Raw genomic sequence first — 6,494 nt, forward strand, 5'->3', positions numbered from 1 at the left:
AGTTGAACAATACTGCTGTTTAAGTTTTTCTTCTTGTTTAATTGCTTTTTATTTTCACCTTGCCTTTTATTTCAGTCTTCCATACATAAGTCTACTTCTTGGCAAACAAAATAGCACATCTGCACTGCAGGCTGCCTCTCAAAGGCAGGAAAAATAAGCAGAGAAAGTTTTAACTAATAAAAATCCCCAAGTGAAAATCAAGATTGATTCTGTTTGTTTTTTATGTAGGACTGTAAACATATTTTAATAATGATGAGTGAACTCTCCAGTCATTTTGGATTCTTACAGAGATATATTTATCTAGAAGCTTTGGCAATTTTCTTGCAAGAGATTTTTTTTCCTTCTTGGGCTGGCATACAGTTAGGAAAATTGTCAGGCTAGATGTAACGTGAATAAGGGGAATAAACCTAGGAATATATATGACTGTGACAGCAAAAGCCAGCAAGCAGGAGGAAACCTGCTTTTGCCCTCTACCTTCACCAGGATAAATAAGAAGAATTCAGAGTAGGAAGACACAAATACCAGGTATCAAAATCATTAATAATGCAGTTGCCATACAATATATTACTTGTAAATTCCATTTAAAGGGCATGTCACACCATTTAGTACAATCCATTAATCAATAGCTTACAGAAAAAGAAACCATCTGTCTTGGTCTGTTCCTCAAATCTAAACTTCCAAACAAGCAGAGATTTGTTCAAGTTAAGTATTAACTGTTCCAAAGCAAGGGAAGAAGCAAGATCATCCCAAAGAGAGCAAAGGTGGTTGTTTACTTTCAGCATAGGTTGATTTCAGCATGAAATTAATAATCTGATTTAACTCTTCACTGCTTACTACCATGAATATGTTACAGATCCCTGTTTAAATGCAATCTTTTTACTCACAAAATGAAATTAAAATATAACTCAAAGATACTTGTTAAAAGTGAGCAGTGTTAAACAGTTATCTTGGAAACACACTGTAATAGGCATCAGCTTGGAGTGATCTGACAGTACACTTGGTTTTCATCAGATTCTAATGACAGTTTTATTAGAGACTGGGATAAATTTCTTGCAGTACATCTAATAAGAGAAAGATAATTTTTCCTGACCTAATTGGCTAAGTGGTCTCAGTGCTGAAGTGCATCTGTCATAATCTTTATATTTTCGAACTTGTGCTCTGGTACATGAACTTGGTTATCTCTGCGCTGGTTTGTGGACTCCTGAGAAACTGATCTACAGAAAATTTGAGACTGACTGCAAAACACCTGCTGGAGCTGCAGATTTGTAGGATATCATGTCTGAGGCAAGGTGACCCCATGCAGAACAAGTGCTGTGAGCAGCCATGTGGACAGGTTGCTGTTTAAGACAAAGCTCCTCATTTAACAGAGACAATATAAGACATACATTTGTCCTCCCCTCTGTTGGTTGTGGGATGCTGTGGACATGATGACTTCAGGATTGAGTCTCTCTGATGGCCCTGAATCTTGAGAGGCACCATTCTCTTTATCTCATACTGTGATCATGAGTCCATCCATGAGTCCAATGTGAAAAGACAGTTTAACCAGAATATTTACATTAGCATGTGATGAACCTGAGCCTCCACTTAAAACCTAAAACTGGGGTTTCACTGAGCTACTGAAATAGGAAGACATTTACACGGGACTTGTCTTGTTCTTTCTGCTTCTCTATATACCTCTGTTTACAAGATTAGTTGGGACTGAGAAAGATCAGATGTGTGTGCTACTCCTGGTATGGATGCAGTCACTTTGATTGAAGCCCATCCCAAAAAGGATATATCTCCAAACCCCTTATGAGACTCCCACTGATCTGGTCTCCCAAACAGCTCTGAAGTGAACATGAACTTAGTAGTCTGAAGAAAGAACGACCTAGGCATTTAGCTGGATCTTAGGCTTTGGTCTGGAAGCAGACTGAGATATAGAAACCTGGGCCATGGGATTTGCAGTCACTTGCTGTACACCTTTCACAAGGAAAAGGCTTGCATTTGGATGATCCTGTCTCTTTTCTTTCATCTACTTCGAGTCCTCTTCTAGCCCAAGAGTAGAGTGGGCTGAGTCAGAGGGGGTCAAGTGTTTGCTCCTTTACTCTTGCCCTTTCCCACTTCATTGGATGACTCCTGGCATTTTATTGAGAAAGCTGTGTGGCATTTTAGCTTCTTATTGATTATAAAGGGGGAAAGAAGAAAAAAAGAAAAGAAAGAATCCATACAGTGAGGTCTATGTATAGATGTTACTGTGCATCAGCACAGGGAGTACAATTAACCTTAGAGAGCAGTAGCAGTAAAAAGGAGCAGAACAAACTGAAATAATAAAGCTGGCTCTGCACTCTACCATGGTGTCATGGACAGATTGTGCTGAAAAGCATTAGCACAGCAGAGCTTTTGGGTGAGGAGGGTTAATTATCTCTCTGTGAAACATTCATTACAGCACCTGGAAGTACATGGAACTCACTGGGCTGCAAGTTTGTTGAGAGGTTCATGATCCTTTGTAGCAAACCCAGAGTCATTCCGGCATGAAACCTTTTCACTTTGCTCTGTGAGCATCCAAGCTCTGCCTCCTACATGCTGCTGTGCTGATGCTTTTTCTCTGCTTATTCCTGTGATTATGACTTTGGACTTTTGCTGTTTTTGTGCAATATGTAGCACAATGGGACCCTGATATTAATGTGAACCCTCTGGGTGGGAGTGTGATTCAAATAATGATGCTCCTGAGCAGCCAGGACATTCTCACTGTGCTGTCTTTTAGACTGTGTCATTTCTTCACACCCATCTGGCCATACTCACGTGTGAGCTTAAGCTTCTTTTCTTAACCTTTGCACCCTAGTTTGCTTTTGCCATTTCATCCTTGCTCTTTCTAGTTTGCATTGCTCCATAAAGCTGGATAAATTATCTGTTTGGTTTTTTTTTTTTTTTTTGTCACAAATACTCTCTGTGGATTCATTTGCTCATCTACACTTCCACAGAGTGGTTCAAACCCTCAGCAGAGACTTTGTCATTACAGCCTCTGTTCCATGCTCACTCTGATGCCTATAGGAATTCCCATTTGCAAAGACAATTGAGGAACTGGACAATACATACATAAAATAGCTTAAAGATAGACTGACACTGTACAAGTAAAGCCTATAGCTATAGGGTATTTCTCACTTTTCCTCCAACACTTTCATTTTGTCTCTATACCAGAAGGGGCTGCCTTGTTCTGCTGGATGTTCTAAATGTGTGTGGGGCTGCACTGCAAAAAGGACCATTAATCAAAACAACCTCTATATTTGCTTTCTTAGTCTTTGTTCAGACAAGGTTTCCATCCTTCCTAAATTATACAGCAGGCTGACTGCTGATGACAAGCATTCATGTGTTCATGACAGACAAATTCTGTTAAAGCAGCCTCTGAGGGTTGAGAGATGTAGCTTTGTATTCTTTGAGATAGTAGGCAAAATTTAATGTATTTATTCCACCTGCTGGTATTATTAAAAACAAAAAATTGACCCTCCCCAAAAGAAACATAAAAATGAGAAACCAGTATTTCTTTATTTAAAATGAATCCTTACAACCTGGAATTTGTGATGTGGCCAGCTGCTTCTCAGAAAGTCAACTAGATCAAAGCTGGTTGAGCAGGAAAGGCAAAAGAAATATCCTGTATGTGAATCTTCCCATAGTTAGTGGCAAACCCACTCATCTGAGTGGAGTAAAGCTTGCAACTCTTGGAAAGGCCCACAGTTTAATTTAGAGGCACTCAAGGAATTTGTTTGCTTCCAAAGTTAAGTCTCAGCTGGCTGGGTATTTTGACAAGCATGTCTGGATTTAGACATGTAAATCCCAGTTAATCTTTCTCTGCATGTGAGGTCCCTGCACTTCCCCCCTGAAGTCAAGAGAGAGAAATTGAGACACAACAGGGAAAGGACTGGCAACTATGTGAGGGCAAAGATGAGATCTGCTGTGTCAGTGGGAGCTAGATTAGGCAGGATTTAAAGTTGTAACTACTGAGGACAGAGAGGAGAGGTTTTTGTCAAAAGCCTGTGAGGCTGTATAAGAAGCGAGATGTGAAAGATTGTGAGTAAGAAGAGACCAAGGATTAACAGGTGGAGCAAACAGGGGTAAGGAACAGAAAAACAGGCAGATGATAGATGAGGTACAGAAAGGGTCAGAATTGAGCTGTGACTTGAAGGTAGCAGGAAAAGTAGAAACTCAATAAATATGGAGAAAGACATTCACTGATGGCATTCCAAGGGAGCTGCTTGGTATCAAAGGCCTTGCTGTGTGCCATTGTCTCGTAAATAAGGCCAGTAATCCAGCCTGAGATTGCAGACAGTGGTCCATGTAAGGGAAAATAGTGAGCAATGATAACAGCGTCAGAAAAGCCACTATAGTCACTGCTAAAATTCAATGGGCATCAGAGAAATGTTTGACAGGATTAATCCATAGAGTAAGAAAGACAAATGCAATGGGAAAGGGAAAAGGATGGAGGAAAGTGGACTGAAAAGAAATTAGTATTTTTCTCCCTGTTTTCTGGAGCATCCAGGTAAATATGACTGCTTTTGTTGATGTCCTCCCTCAGAACTGAGGGCCAGCCATGTAGCAGCTGCTGATGGCACACCTCTGTGGTTGTGAAGAAGGCCCAGTGATTGTGAAGAAGTCCCAGTGATGCCCAAAATTTTAATTTTTTCCCTAATTCCCCTAAAATAAAGGAATCTGATCTTCATTGCACTTTTACTCATAATGGTGAAAGTAAATTAGATCTCAATTTATTTTCTCCAGGTTGTCATCCAAGCTGGTCTTGTGCATAACCCATAAAGTGGAAGAGATGCCTGGTGCAGCAAAAACTTGGCTTTTGTTTTGCATTTTTAATAGAGTAATGGCAGGGTCTTCTTCTTCAGCTAACAATTGTTCTTTTTCCTCTCCAACCCAAAACTTTATGTAGCTGCAAAGAGTCAGTAAGTAGGTCAAAGAATGTCCTACCAACCCCAAAACATTTTCAGAAATGCTTGTTACCTTGCAAATTTCCTGAACTTTTAGCAGCTTTAGTGCCTAGTCCCCTTTGCTGAATGGTTGATTCAAAATGGAATGGTAAATCTTTATCAGAAAGCCCCAATAGTAAATGCAGAATTTATGTTTTGATGCAGAAATTATCAAATAGATATTGATTGTTAACAATGGTTTAATGTATTTTTACTGTAATCTGGCACAAAGTTTGATTGTATAAATGACCTCAAAATACCTTCCAATGCAGTTTGATTTTGAAAGATTTGATGTGGACATGAGGGAGTCAAACTATTATAAAGGAAGGCAAAAGTATTTGTGGCATGGCTGGAATCCTTCAGATTATGATGCTGAAGTATTTTGTTATTGGTCTTCAAAATCTAGACTAAATATTTTTCCTTGTCTTGTTTCGTCACATTCCTTTTCAAAATATTTCCATGTCCCCAAGTCTGAGATGTGATCATGCTAACACTTGCAACCCTGTCACGATGGCTTCAAAACAAGAGGGACCACCACAAATGAGAAGGAGTTATGGACTATGCCAACATTTATACTCCAATACTTAAACCTAAATCAACCAAACAAAAACATCCTTCCCCCCACCCCAATTTGCATATCAAGGCCAGGTTGAATGGAGCTCTGAGCAATGTGGTCTAGAGAAGGGTGTCCCTCCCCTTGGCAGAAGAATTGTTCCTAGGTGACCTTTTTAAGTTCTTTCTAACCCAAGCCGTTCTTTGATCTGTGATTCAATGAACCCATCAATTAGCCAGTTCTGCTCTATCTTGCAGGAGACTACAAGTCTGTGCCTGGACAACAGGTGCATTCTGTTGTGGGAAATCACAAGTTTTTATGTAATGTCTAGCTGTGCTCCTGTATTCAGCTTGTGTAAAAAAAGTGTCTTGAAAGGGCACAAAAAACAGTAGAACTAATGACTTGCAGGTGAAGTCCCTGCCTTTGAACTGAAGTCTGACTTGACTAGTGACTTTAGTTTTCAGAAAAAGATGACACTATGCAAGTTCTCACATTTTTATTTGTAACATACAGTTAATGTAACATTCTTAGCCCATTGTCAACTTGTGAAAAACATTTTTCATTGCTGTAATGATGATGATGATGATGTTGGTGATAGCAGTGTTTTTAAGGGAGAAATCAATGAAGTCTTTATAAATTTGATTTTATTTTTTATGTTATTTCGTAAGTAAAAAGATACTGCTTTCATTATTTGGAATGACTTTATTTCAACTGGCATGAAATTTCAATGGAAAAATAAGAAAGGGAGGTTCAATGCTCTTCTTCTGCTGCTCCAACTGAAATGACATCATGAGGATACACCAAGTGAATGCAGGCAGTGCAGCTAGAAATTTCCAGAGGCAATATGCTCATTTTGATTTTTTTTCAGTACAGCCCAAACAGTGACTAAAAATGCATGTAAGATCCACTTTGCTTTTCAAGGAATGTGACAATTGCATGCTTAATGTTTTTAAATCATGGTATTTAGATCAGTTGAATGGCTTTTCCTTCAT

Source organism: Haemorhous mexicanus, chromosome 6 (genome assembly GCF_027477595.1).
Source record: "Haemorhous mexicanus isolate bHaeMex1 chromosome 6, bHaeMex1.pri, whole genome shotgun sequence".
Classification (NCBI taxonomy): domain Eukaryota; kingdom Metazoa; phylum Chordata; class Aves; order Passeriformes; family Fringillidae; genus Haemorhous; species Haemorhous mexicanus.